This window comes from Suncus etruscus, chromosome 12 (genome assembly GCF_024139225.1).
Source record: "Suncus etruscus isolate mSunEtr1 chromosome 12, mSunEtr1.pri.cur, whole genome shotgun sequence".
Classification (NCBI taxonomy): Eukaryota; Metazoa; Chordata; class Mammalia; order Eulipotyphla; family Soricidae; genus Suncus; species Suncus etruscus.
In genome coordinates, this window is record NC_064859.1 from 4264545 (window position 1) to 4279070 (window position 14526).

Consider the following 14526-nt stretch of genomic DNA (forward strand, 5'->3'; position numbering starts at 1 on the left):
TTTTTGTACTTATTTTTTCTGTTTTCCAGGTTTTTTGCATTGATCAAGTATTGCTTTGTTACTCAGAGAAATATCAACTAAATAAAACAACTTCTGTGTCCTTTTAAGATATTCCTCACAGTATGTTGGAATGATAATAATGCTGCTGGCTTTGCTTTGGAAATAGTTGGTGGGGTTTCCACCCAAAATAGTAGACTTTCTTGTTGCCAAAGCCAGTGGAAGCATTTTAGCCCTAATCTCATTTTTCTGCTGGCATATCTGAAGCTCTTGACCACACCTTCCTCCTGCTTGTCCTCATTGTCTTCTCTTCCCCTATGAATCTTCCCTCTTTTCTTATCCCAGATGTCTCTTAGGTCACTGACCTAGCTGGTCCCTAGGACAGGTAACACTAGGAAGGGCTCACTGCAGGGGAACTCTGCAAAGTACTCATGTGCTTTGAGTGTTTTGGAGATCTTCTCTTTTAGTTCCCATATTTTTAATGGTGCTACATGGCAGTTTATTAGAATTTTCTTTTTAAAAAATTTTGTTTAGGGGCCGGGAAGGTGGTGCTAGAGGTAAGGTGTCTGCCTTGCAAGTGCTAGCGTAGGACGGACCATGGTTCGATCCCTCGGCGTCCCATATGGTCCCCCCAAGCCAGGGGTGATTTCTGAGCACATAGTAACCCCTGACGGGTGTGGCCCAAAAACCAAAAAAAAGAAAATTTTTTTTTTTTTTTTGTTTAAGCAGGGAGTAGGGGAGGGACAATCCAGCGATGCTCTAGAGTTATTCCTGGCTCTACACTCAGAAATGATTCCTGGCAGTGCTCTGGGTATCATAGAATATGCCAGGAATTTAACCTGGGTTGGTCATGTGCAAGGCAAGCACACTTTGCAGTCCTGTTAGGAAATAAAAAGCTGATAAGTGAGAACTCTGGGAATCTGAATTTTGTGTTTGGGGTTAGGTCACACCCTAGCCCACAAGGAAGTCATAGCTATTCAGTTTGATATGTGTTTCCTTGGTCAGTAAGGTCTTTTAATTGTCTTTGAAGACCCAGTTGCCTTTTCCTCTCAAAGTCTCATTTACTTACGGGAAGGCTCGTTCATTTCCGAAAAGTGAACAGGCTTTCTCTATGGAGTAATTAGCCACGACGGACCGAATGAGTTGAAATCCCCTGACAGTCTGTGGCTCATCCTGTTGGAATTTAGTAATCAAGGAAAACTCAATCAAGGTAGGACATTCTGTTTTAAAACAATGACATTCCAGTTGGAAGAGGAATCCGAGGACGGAAAGACTGGTATTTATGCCCTTGGAGCGAACAGCAGTCACTATGGGAAGTTTGCCAATACCAGTTCTCCAGTATTATGTTTTCCTTTTCTTTTTGTTTTTGTGCCACTCCTGGCAGTGCTAAGGGGCTACTCCTCGCTCTTCCCGTGCTAATGGGTTATTCCTGACTCTGCGCTCAGAAATTACTCCGGGTAAGCTTCAGGGACCATATGGAATGCCGGGATCAAGCCTAGGTTGGCCTCCTGCAAGGCAAATACCCCACCCACTAAAATATTTCTCTGACACTTTATTTTTTTCTAAAGTAATAAAAATATACACTGCTTATACTCTGCTGCTTGTGTTTTATCACTCAAGCCACAGTCTCCATCAATAGCTCATCCAGGCCAGTTATTTTATTTTATTCTTCTTAATAATATGTACATAGCATGCATGTTGCACAATTTATTCAACCAGTTTCTTCTTGCCGAACATCCCCATTGTTTTCTGTTTTCCATCTCTGCTGGAAACCTCCAGGAAACATCTTTGCACTTATATTCTTACACACTGAAAAATTTATTTCTGGAGCCCTAAAAGTGAGATTGCTGAGCTATAGAGCTGACTAGTTTCTAAAACAACTTTAATAGATTAGTAGTGGAAGGGAAAAGGGAAGTAATGTACTTCTGTGTGCCAGGTAGTACAGTCGGTACTTTCCATAAATTGTTTAATTTCGTCTTGGTCTCCTGCCTTTGGTCTGGCCCCAATCCCTCCCCTACATAACCACAGACGAGCATGTCACTTCTCTGTAAGGAAGTCTTACATGGTTCTTTTCTCCACCAGGAATAAATGCTAACATGGCCCACAAGGCCCTTCATTTACCTCCTCTTCCCATCTCTCCCCTCTTCTTTAATCTCATCCCCTCCCCCAATATGTTGGGGCCCCCTAGGGCTATACCAAGTGGCACTCAGGGGCCATGCAATTTCAGGGATCAAATTCTGGGCCTTTCACTAGGTAGGCCTGTGCATTCTGTGAGCATCTCCCTGGCTCACGAATGGGAAATTTTGGGGAGTAGAAGCCTTTATCTAGTTTATCTTTAAATCTCTAGCATCTCATATAGTCTCTGAGAATTAGTGTCTTAGAAATATCTGAGGGCGGGGGGCAGAGCCATAGCACAGCGGTAGGGCATCATGTGGCTTAATTTTATGCCCCTAGGTGATTATCGTGTGTGTGTGTGTGTGTGTGTGTGTGTGTGTGTGTGTGTGTGTGTTGATGGTGACTTGAAACTTGTTTATATTAAGCTTCATAGAACACAGAGGCTTAGCCAGAGTGATAGCACAGTGGTAGGGCTTTTGCCTTACATGTGGATGACCCGGGACAGACCTGGGTTTAATCCCTGACATCCCATGTGGTCCCCCAAGCCTGCCAGGAGTGATTTGTAAGTGCAGAGCCTGGAGTTACCCCTGAGCAGCACCAGGTGTGGCCCAAAAGCAAAAAAAAAAAAAAAAAAAAAAGATAAGAAAAGAAATATTTGTGGGGAAAATTCATTCATTAAAATTAATAATTAATTAACATTTATTATGGGGACTAAAATTCAGAGATCAATTAACTCACAGCTAGGAGGTGCAGAACTAAATTTAAACCCAAATTGTCATATTTCAAAATTCTTATGTTTTGGAAAGGGTCTAGATGTTAAGATCTCCAGGTCTGATATAGGACAATCAACAGTTCACCCATGGGTGATGAATTCAATCTTTGAGATGCAAGACTTCTAATAATCTCTTTAGTCTACCAGTTTGGAACCCAGTGTTGAAAAATAAAATAAATCTTTATATCTAAGATTTCCCAGGTATGAGCTAATTACACAAAAATGAACAAGAACAACCAGTCTCAAATAAAACTAGAGGGAACTTAGATCAGTCTTAAGTGCTTCCCTCTGCCCTCATGAATATATCTTAATTTAAATAAAACATCTTCTTTTATAGCTTGTGTGACTACAGAGTGGAATCCCTGTCACTGGGCCTCTCTGATCCTCTGTTGTCTTTCTTTTTTTCTCTTATCTTTATTTTATTTATTTTTTTTGGTTTTTGGGTCACACCCGGAAATGCTCAGGGGTTACTCCCGGCTTCATGCTCAGAAAATCACCTCTGGCAGGCACAGGGGACCATATGGGATGCCGGGATTCGAATCACCGTACTTCTGCATGAACGGCAAACACCTTACCTCCATGCTATCTCTCCAGTCCCTTTTTTCTCTTATCTTAATAAATAAAACTAATAATAAATATACTCACACTTTAATTTTAGGTAAAACACAAAATGTTAATTTTATGCTTCATTGATTCAAATTTCAGTAGAGGGTTTGAAGAAATCAAAGGGCTGAGAACATGCTTTGCAAGAGAGTAGGAGACCTGCCCTCAGTCCCCTGCACTATAGGCTTCCCTGAGCAAAAAGTCTAGTGTAGCCCCTAAAAATCACCTGGTATGGCTCAAAAAAACAAAACAAAACAAAACAAAAAAAACAAAAATAAAACAAAAGGCCAGAGCGATAGCACAGCAGTAGGGCGTTTGCCTTGCACACAGCCGATCCAGGATGGACACTTGGTTTGATCTGTGGCATCCCATAAGGCGTCCAGTGCCTGTCAGGAGCAATTTCTGAGTGCAGAGCAAGGAGTAACCTCTGAGAACTGCTGGGTGTGACCCCAAATTACATTTATTTTGGGATATAAAACAAAACAAAACTATAGCATGGTAATAATATCCAAAGCCAGTAGAACACAACCAGTACAAAGCCAGTAAGAACCAGGAGGGCTGATCCAGGTAGAAAAAGGAGGTAGTGGAGAAACTGGGCATTGGTGACAGGAAATGTGCACTAATAAAGGGATGGGTGCTGGACATTGTATGACTGAAACTCAATTATGAACAATTTTGATCTATTTTAAGTCATGGTGATCTATTTTAAAAATTAATGGAACTTATGGTAAAATTAAAAACTGCATTCTGTGTTTATATAGGATAGTGTTTCTAGCTGAAATTAATATGTATGTTAATGATATACAGAAACATACTGGACCAGAGAAACTGAATAATCCAAATATCTAGACACTTCATATACCTAGATTTATCCAGTTGACACATAAAATTATACCTAACTTTACTTATACTCCTATAATTTTAATTGTTAACTTTTGATCATATTCTTTCTGTGTGGGTATTTTGTGTGTTTAAAAGAACATTAAAAGTGGTCGGGGATTGACTCAGAGGGCTGGAGTGCATGCTTTACATGTGGGAGGCCAGGTTGAATTTGTGACCCATGTGGTGGTCCACAGTACTAGTAGGGAACAGTCCCTGAACACCAAGCTTGAAGTAGGTCTCTGTACCACTGGGTATATTCCTGACTCCCAAAAATAGACCAAACAAAAATTCAGTAAAAGTCCAAGTACTGGGAGTGGGTTCTTTGGTCGTCACAAACAAGCCACTCGGTTGCAGAGAGAGATGGGATGTGGGAAGGCATGCATGTGCTGCAGGGCAAGAGAGTCTATCTCTGTGACTGTCAACCCAGTTGGTTGGAATCTCAAGCTACTTGTGTAAAGTCAGGTTAGGGCCAGTCAGGGCAACCAGGTTTGATCCTTTGCATGCAGCCAACCCAGGTTCTGACCTCAAATCTGACAAGTGTTGTGAGCATGTTGGGTTCATGCTAGCAGCCCAGTGATAAGATAAAGAGACCACCTGCAATGCAGGACTTCCACCTGGGAACAGGCTTCTAGACAAGGACCATAAGATACACAATGTTACAAGGAGGATCTGTTAAGATGTATCCTGAGTGCACAGACATGTGTGCCCTGATTTGGGTTCTTGTGTTCTTGTGTCTCCCTTTGTCTCCAATTCTTATCTGAAGGCCACATTCTCACAAGCTAACCAGCTAACAAAGCGGGTATACAGAAGCAGTTTTAGCAAAAGCAGAAACTTTCATGGGGAAAGAGGAAACCTCAGGGTCCTACAAGCACAGCTGGTTGTGGCCCCCAGCCTTCCCCTCTTCTGCCCCGGCCTCCAGGCCTTCTGGGGTGGCAGCCCAGGCGGCCAGACAAGGTGGGTGTCTGGGGGTCCCTCCTGGATGGGGTCCCAAGCTTTCCCCGCCCTTCCCTCAGCTCTAGGGTGGGAAGGGCACAGGGTGTAGGGCGGGCAGATCCTGGCTTCCGGCTCTCTCTCTATCCTCTCGAGCTGGAGGCTAGCTCCAGCCGGCATGGGGTTGGGGGAGACCCCATGTGGAAGGCCTTCTCCCTAACTTGGGTGCGCTGGGAGCCTTGATAGGCCCCCAGCCTTCCCCTTTCTACCCCCGGCCTCCAGGCCTTCTGGGGTGGCAGCCCAGGAGGCCAGAAATGGTGAGTCCTAACTTGGGGTGTGCTGAGATTTGCTCGGTTGCACTGTTTGTCCCTGGCAATTTCTGACCACTCTGCATATGGAAATCCATGCAGGGGCTAGTGCCCCTGCGCGCACTGCATGTATTAAGAGTATTCCTTATCTTTATGTTATGTTTTGCGTATCCAGAATGTCCATTATGTATTCTGCCCTTTCCCACACCCCTACAAAGATCATTTTTACTCCTTAACTCTCTCACCCTTCCAAACATCACTAACCCACATTACTCTTTTTAACTTCAGTATTGCACAATCCTAATCACAGACCAAAGCCGTGCATTGTGTGTAACAACCCCAAACTGTTTCAAAAGACATAAAATGAACACGTATTTCTTTAGAATATTTTGTGTTTTTTCTCTAACAACTATAAGTCTTACTAAATATTTTCTTATACAGTGACGATTCTAACCACTTTTTAATCTTCTCTTTATGAGCTGTTCAGCAAGGAATTTTGGTGAAAGAGTCCCCTAGTTTAATGCTTATGATTGAACCATGTCATGGGGATTGTTGGACTTGTTCTTATGGCCCCCATATGCACCAATAACGCCACGTGGCATTGCTCCTTTTTTGCATAGGCACATTAAAATGGGAAAATACTATACATACAAATAAGATCCTATCTAATAGAGAATGGAACACACAAATCTTGTAGTGCAAAGGGACCTTACACCCTGAACATTGACATAATGACCTGGCACAGGCCTCAGAAGAAAGTATATTTTCCATTCACCCCTGAACCAGGGAAGCCATTCACGAAACATCCAGGTTTTTCTATAACATCACCTGGAAGCAATCCTCTACCACGGAAGACCTTACCACTGCTCAGACATCGACCTGCTCAAAAGAGACTTCCCTTAACATTGAGAAGACTTAACAACAACAACGACCTGCTTATAGGACAGGGCTTCCTGCATTGCCCTTTGATTGTGAGGTGAAACGAGAAGGCACTCCACATCCTGACTTCAATGTAGAATATGCAGATTCCAGGATCTTTAATACAGAAACATGATACCAACAACATAGACTGTGTGAAAAGTGTGTTGGCACTACTCACAATGTCTTGGATTGGACGATCTAACTTGCCTGGAGCCTAGAGTTGGACTTATGCCAGGAAACTTCAGGGGTAGGGTCTCTTTATATTTAGGCCCAGGTTATTCCTTTCCATGCCCCTCATATTTTGGTGGGCCTATGCAAACAACAATTGCCACTCTAACACCGTTTTAATGTGCTCCTTTGACTCTAATCCTTAAAAAAAATCCACTTAAAATTTGAGGTTAACTTAAGCTAATATTTTTTAATATTAATATTAATATTAATGGAAATGTAAAAAATACTATGCCTCTAATGTTTAAGGAGTTATGTAAGTTTTATGGCTTTAGATTGCCTTGTGTGCTGTTAAGAAATATTATAATATGTTACAATCTGGGGACTTGAGGGACAAAGTATTTGTACATGGATTCTGTTTTATTTATCTTAATGTTCTTTGGCTGAAAGTTCAAAGAAGATATCAGCAAGGGAGAATTATGTTATGGATGATTGTCCTTCCACTATAACTTTACCTTGTCCTCTTTCTTTGCATCTTTATTCTCATAATTAAAAATAAAAAATTTTAAAAAAATGGGGGAAAGGTTGGAGTGATTGCACAGAGGAGAGGACGTTTGCCTTGCACAAAGTCAACCCAACTTAGGCTCTATCTCCAGCATCTCATATAGTTCCCCCAAGCCTGCCAGGAGTAATTTCTGGCTCAGAGCCAGGAGTAACCTCTTAGTGCTGCTGGTGTGGTCCAAGAAACAAAACAAAACAAATGGGGGGGAGGAAGCCAATTTTTAATTAAAAAACCAATAAAAACTAAAGAAATTGGGATTATTTTGAACTTTATAAATATTTATTATGTATTTATTTATATACTTTTTAATTTAGTCTTCCAAGAGTCACAATTTTATTCATTTTTGAAATTTATCTCACCATTTGGGGAGAGAGGAGTTTGGGTTTACACAAGTGCTCAGAGATCACTCCTGGAAGTACTTAAGAGAACCATATAGGATTCTAGGGATCAAATCTGGGTGTGCTGCATGTAAATCATGACCCAGATATGACACCTCAGTCCACTTTCCACATTGGGATTCACTCTTGGCCTGGTGCCTTTGATTGGCTTTAGCAAATGCATGATGTATATACACCATTTCAGGCTTCAGAGGGATTCAGTTGGACCCCACAGGGAAAGGAACCGTGTCAGACCCACTTTCAGCTTTCACATGCACCTCACCTGCTTCACCTTCCTCCATGCTCTGGCCATGCTCTTCCCTTCTCAGTACCAGGTGAAAACCTAGTTTCATTGCAGATAGCTTTTGGATCTGCACATTAGATATAGTCTATGGAAGACTATCCCTTATCCTCATTATTATTGCCTGTTCTTCTAGTTTTGAAAGTGTCAGCTCCTGCTGGCCACAGGCTCTATGGACATGCTGCTCCTTTGTTTGGAATATTGTTTCCTTTCTTTCTTTTTTTTTTTTTTTGTGGGGGTTGGTTTTTGGGCCACACCCAGTGATGCTCAGCGGTTGCTCCTGGCTATGCGCTCAGAAATAGCTCCTGGCTCGGGGGATCATATGGGACATTGGGGATCAAACCCAGGTCTGTCCTGTGTCATCTGCATGCAAGGCAAATGGCCTACTGCTATGCTATTGCTCCAGCTGCTTGTTTCCTTTCTTTTCTGAACCACTTCCTATATTTTTCCAATGCTAGCTCATGGACCATTCTCTGTCTCACTTTATGGTAAGTGGATGAGAGTAGATAACATTTTATTATTGTTACCCTACTGTCTTACACAGAGCCTAGCATATAGTGAGTCCTCAGTAAGAATTTGATGAATGGGGCTGGACTATCTAGTTTAGGGGTTAAGGGGATGCAGCCAATTCTCATTCCATCCCTGATACTACATATGGTCCCTTAAACACCTCACACCTGGTCAGAACGCAGAGCCAAGAGTACCCACAGCCCCTCCCCCAAATACACCCATTGATGAATGATTAAGGTTTATGTTCAGTTCTTCCTTAATCTATCCTATCTGGCTCCAGCCACACAAGGTCCTTTTTCACATACTACACTCAGCTAGGCACATGCATAGACCCAATTTTCCTTTATGTTCTCTAGACAGTGACATCATATCTCACAAACCTTCATTGCTACTTTCTTTATTTTTGGTTTTTGGGCCACACCCTGCAGTGCTCAGGGGTTACTCCTGGCTGTCTGCTCAGAAATAGCTCCTGGCAGGCACGGGGGACCATATGGGACACTGGGATTCGAACCAACCACCTTAGGTCCTGGATCGGCTGCTTGCAAGGCAAACACAGCTGTGCTATCTCTCTGGGCCCTCATTGCTACTTTCTAATCTGAGTATCTCAGGTAGAAAATTGCACAGCCCTTGTGACTTGAAGGAAGGGAAATATTTAGTAAACTACCCTTCCTCTCTTTTTTTTACTGAGCTTCTGGAGAAATCCCTTTGACCATGTAAACTAAAGACAGAGACAGGATGGAGGCCACAGATGGTCATGGTTAGATTCAAGCTTTGAATCTAAGAAACAGATAGAAACTCACAGCTAGTCACAGAATATGGAATTTCTTTACTAGTGGGAACTATAACTTAGGTATGCTTTTCTGAGATAATGTGGCTATCTGTCTCACAGATTTTGTTTGTTTGTTTTTGTGCCACCCCTGCCTATGCTCAGGGCTTACTCTTGGCTCTGCACTCAAGAATTATTCTTGGTGATCTTGAGGTGCTGGAATTGAACTCAGGTTGGCTGTGTGCATGGCAAACTCCCTATCCTCTGTGCTATCTCTCTGACCAGAATTTATAATATTATAAAGCTTTCTTGCAAATTATGTTTTCCCCTGGTTTGGGGTATATTCATTGGTGCTCAGGGCTTACCTTTGGCTCTGTGTGAAGGAATTACTCATAGTAAGACTCAGGACCATAAGAGTGTTGAGGATCTAATCCAGGCCTGTAGCAATGCAAGTCATGCACCCTACCCACTGAAATATCTTTCCAGCTCCTTCTCTTACTTTAGCTATAATCTAAAGCTCGACAAGACCTAGGGTAATAGATAATTGGGTTCTATATTGCAGGGCACCTAATCAAGAATGTGTTCACTAGACTCAAGAAACCACTTTTCTTAGTTCTCTTGTTAAAAAAAAAACAACACTTTAATTTTTTTAAAGAGCTCATTTTTATTTTTAAATTTAATTTTATAATTTTTGAAGATTTGTAGTTTCATTTTATTTTATTGAAACCGTTGTGAGTTACAAAGTCCTTCGTAGTTGAGTTTCAGACATAAAATGAATCAGAGCCAATCCCACCACCAGTGTCGATGACCTCCCTCCACCAATGTTCCCTGGGTGCATCCTATACCCCCTCCCCTTACCCCTTAGTCAGCCAGTATAAAAGGCCCATTTTTAGTTTAGATTGTTAAAGTTTGGGTCTCTTGATTTCACTGTTGTTGCCTTTGGCTTGGATGTTTTCTTCTGTCCTTTTTTAACACTACCAATGTACTGGAGACTGCTTGCCCCCTGGTCCCCATCCTTTTATATTTGTGTTTCTCCTCTTCCTTTCAGTTTCTGTCCTTCTCCTCACTATATTCAGGAGTTAAGGGTATTCAAGACAGCTACCATTTAGACCATGTATTTCTTCATGCAGTTATTCTAAATAAGTGATATCATCTAAATAAGTGATACCACATATAGGGTGATATCATTCTGTACTTATCATTCTCTGGCTCCATTTAGCATAATATCTTCCAGTTCCATCCATGTTGCAGCAAATTGCATGATTGCATCATTCCTTATAGCTATGTAGTATTCCATTGTATATATGTACCACATATATGTATCGCATCTTCATGATCCACTCATCTATTGTTAGACATCTATGTTGATTCCAAACCTTAGCTTTGTACTTAGTGCTGCAAAGTATAATGCTGTGCATATATTGATTTGGATAAATGTTTTTCTCTCCTGGGGATAGATACCCAAAAGAGGGATTGCAAGGTCAAATGGCAGCTTAATTTTGAGTTTACTGAGAACTCCCATACTGTTTTACAGGGGTTGGAACAGTTTCCAAATACTGTCTAATTTTATAATTGTTATATAGCTACATATGATTAAAAATTAAAATTGTAGGGCCCGGAGAGATAGCACAGCGGCGTTTGCCTTGCAAGCAGCCGATCCAGGATCAAAGGTGGTTGGTTCGAATCCCGTTGTCCCATATGGTCCCCCGTACCTGCCAGGAGCTATTTCTGAGCAGACAGCCAGGAGTAACCCCTGAGCACTGCCGGATGTGGCCCAAAAACAAACAAACAAAAAATTAAAATTGTATTGCATAAGATATGAAGAATCGATTATCCAAATAGCTAACGTTGATTATAACCATATTAGCTACCACTGAGTTCTGGCCATTTGTCAGATGTCTCCAACCATAAATCTACATAAACAATGCTTAAGTGCCAATGTCTCTGACCCAGGAGACAAAAGAAACTGTTGGCATGAGGCAGAGATGAGGTGAGGAGCTCTGATGTCTTCTGAAATCTGAGTGTCCCCAAGAACCAGACCATGACATTGTGAATCTAGGGACTATCCAAGATAAGTAGTGTTTTTTTTTTTTTGACCTTTATTTCTCTGGACAGCAAGTAAGCCTTGGGGGGGGCCAAGAGGTGGAGGATGCACAACTCCCCCTTTCTCTGAAGCATAGACACATTGGAGTCCATCTGCTTTCTTAGGAAGGCACACCAGTGATAGCGTCCTCAAGAAATGGAACTTCAACAATACAATTAGAAGTAGAATAAATGATAACATAATGTATTATATACTCTGATCTTCCCCTGCCCCCTCCTTAAAGGTAGCTATTGGGTGGAGGAACTTCTGGATTAATACAACAGATTGAATACATACTAACCCTACAGAAAGGGTTTTTTTTTTTCTGGGTTGTGGGGAGGGTCACAAGCTGGGGTTGCTCTAGTCCTACCATATGTGTGAGAGTGGAGAAAGGGATTTCCTTATAAGAAAAAGAAAAATGTAAAGTAAAATACAACAAAAGAGCAATAAAAGCTCAGCATTTTGAAGGGAAGAGAGTCGGGAGAGTGCCAGCTAGTATAATCTGCACCCTAAATCACAGGCCAAGGGAGAACTGAGAGCTGCTACTCTAACTCAGGGTGCAGGTGGCAAAAGGCTCAATAACTTTTAGCTGGAACAATGAGGAAGAGGAAGAAAGGTGGAACCTAGGATATCTGGATTAGGCCAAGGTGAGGTTTATATTCTGTATTGAAAAGAGGGTGTGGTGTGTTCATATGTATCATTACCCCCTTACCTGGCATCCTACGCTCAGTAGCTTGTATTCATCTTCCTGGTCGAAGCCGGAAAAATAGACCTAGGCAAGCAGGAGGGCATTGAATTACTGACACTGCCTTGCCTGCTTATACCAGAGTGAAGTTCAAGGTTCATGAGCCCCATCCTCAAGTTTAACATTGCCAGCCAATATATATATGAGCGCTTTACGAATTTGCATGTCATCCTTGCTCGGGGGCCATGCTAATCTTCTCTGTTTCGTTCCAATTTTAGTATATGTGCTGCCGAAGTACTCTGCCCCTCTTTTAAACACGAGGGTGAAAACCAGTTGTGTGAGAAAAGCATGCATAATGAGAAAAGTAAAAAACACCTCAGATGAAGGAGACTATGCAGTGGTAGAAAATCTGGCACTGCTCCTCAAAAAAAATATCTCTCCCATGGAAGAAGGGCTGAATTTATAGAAAAAGTAATGTTTAAAAACAGAAACAACGCCGGGCATGCTGGCGCGCGCCTGTAGTCCCAGCTACTGGGGAGCCGAGGCCGGAGGATCGCTTGAGTCCAGGAGTTCTGGGCTGCAGTGCGCTATGCCGATCGGGTGTCCGCACGAAGTTCGGCATCAATATGGGAATCCTTCCCCCCTCAGCCCCGCCCCGGGAGCGGGGGACCACCGGGTTGCCTAAGGAGGGGCAAACCCCAGGTCGGAAACGGAGCAGGTCAAAGCTCCCGTGCTGATCAGTAGTGGGATCGCGCCTGTGAATAGCCACTGCACTCCAGCCTGGGCAACAGAGCGAGACCCTGTCTCTTAGAAAAAGAAAAAACAAAACAGAACAAAAAACAGAAACAACACTGGAAGATTGGAAACAGATCAGAATAGCCCAAGAGAAAGAAAGGTTGGATTAAAAATATATTGAGGAAATTCCCAGAAAGTGGAACAAAATAGTTGAAATAGAAAGAGGGAAAAGTTAGAGGAAAATAAGTGAGTACAAGAAACCCAACAATAAAAGTTCCAGAAAGGAAGAGAGAACAGAGAACATGGAGTAGAAATACCTTCACAGAATTGGAAGGCATAAATTTTTATATTAAATAAAAGACCAATGTTTATGCAGCAAAATGAATGAAAAGATTCCTCCAACATAGTTGTGAAATTTCCATACCTCTGGAATTAGGAAGATTATTTAGGTCGGACACAAATGATCTGCCATCAATAGGGCTTTTAACTTCTCTAGTAGCTGAAAACTAGAAGACTGTGAGCAATACGTATACAATTATGAAATACTTCTATTTGCAGCCTTAGATGAATTTCTACAGCAAGCCAAGTCTGAATCAAGTGAGATTTAGAAAAAAAAAAAGATATTCTCAGATAAACTAATCTAAAACAGTTGCAAAAGGTCTCCTTCTCAGGAAGCTTTAAGGATGAGCAAGTAAGTCAAGAAAGAGGAAGGCCTGAAACGAAAAAGGGCCTCATCACTGGAGAAATAGGAAGGTAATCTCCTGGAGAGGGTGAAGGGAGGTTCAGGATGACATTAGGCACCGGGTACAGAGGGCAATCAGGACACAATGAAATAGTCTGATTCATGAAACAGGTTGAGAGCTGTTATCTTCTCTGGGTCATCAGCCACTCTTAGTCTTTAAAAAACTTATTGTCAGACACCAGAGGATGGCAAAGGGGTCAGGGGCACATGTTTTGCATATGTGGAACCTTAGTTTAATATCTGATTCTGCATGACCCCGGGTAGAACCCAGGAGGCCTCCAACACTGCTGGTGATCATGGTGGAGCCCGAGTACCATTAGTTACCTTGGTAGTCTTGGGCACCAAATGCCTAAGCAGCTCTGCTGCCTTGGATTTCCTGGCCTGGTTGGCCAAGTGTCACTAGGAGTGGCTCCCAGCCCAGATTCCCTGAGCACTGCTTGGGAAGCCCCTGTTCCTTCACCAAAAATTATTATGGTTTTAAAAGATACATAGTATAAAATTTAGCATATATCATTTTTTTGGGGGTCACACCCAGCGGTGCTCAGGGGTTACTCCTGGCTGTCTGCTCAGAAATAGCTCCTGGCAGGCACGGGGGACCATATGGGACACTAGGATTCGAATCAACCACCTCTGGTCCTGGATCGGCTGCTTGCAAGGCAAACGCCGCTGTGCTATCTCTCTGGGCCCAGCATATATCATTTTTATTAGGGTTTAGGTGACTTGGTTATAATAAAGTTAACTTCCATGATTTTGATGTGCAAAGTTACTGTGCTTTCATTACCACCAAAGTGCCGAAGATCCTCTGCATTGTCCTTATATCTCTTCTGGTTTAACTCTTTCCCCCTGACGTCTCCATTTTGTCATTCAAGGCCAAGGGTGTGACCTCATTTGATATTTCCTATTCCTGTGTTTTGCTTCTATGTTCATCTGTATGCCATGATGAACGATGTCATCTGGTATTTGTCCTCCTTTTTCTGACTTATTTCATGCACAACGTTTCATTGTGTGTTTAAACCACAATGTCTTTGGATGTCCATTTGTTCTTGGACATTTGGGTTGTTATCTGACT

The 14526-nt window shown here is 42.2% G+C and overlaps 1 non-coding gene across 1 annotated transcript; it reads right to left on the reverse strand.

The window, feature by feature from the left end:
* Positions 1–12175: 12175 nt before the first annotated feature.
* LOC126025218 (U6 spliceosomal RNA) lies at positions 12176–12278 on the reverse strand. Its single transcript, XR_007501260.1, has one exon. It is a non-coding gene; the product is annotated as a U6 spliceosomal RNA (small nuclear RNA).
* Positions 12279–14526: the final 2248 nt, after the last annotated feature.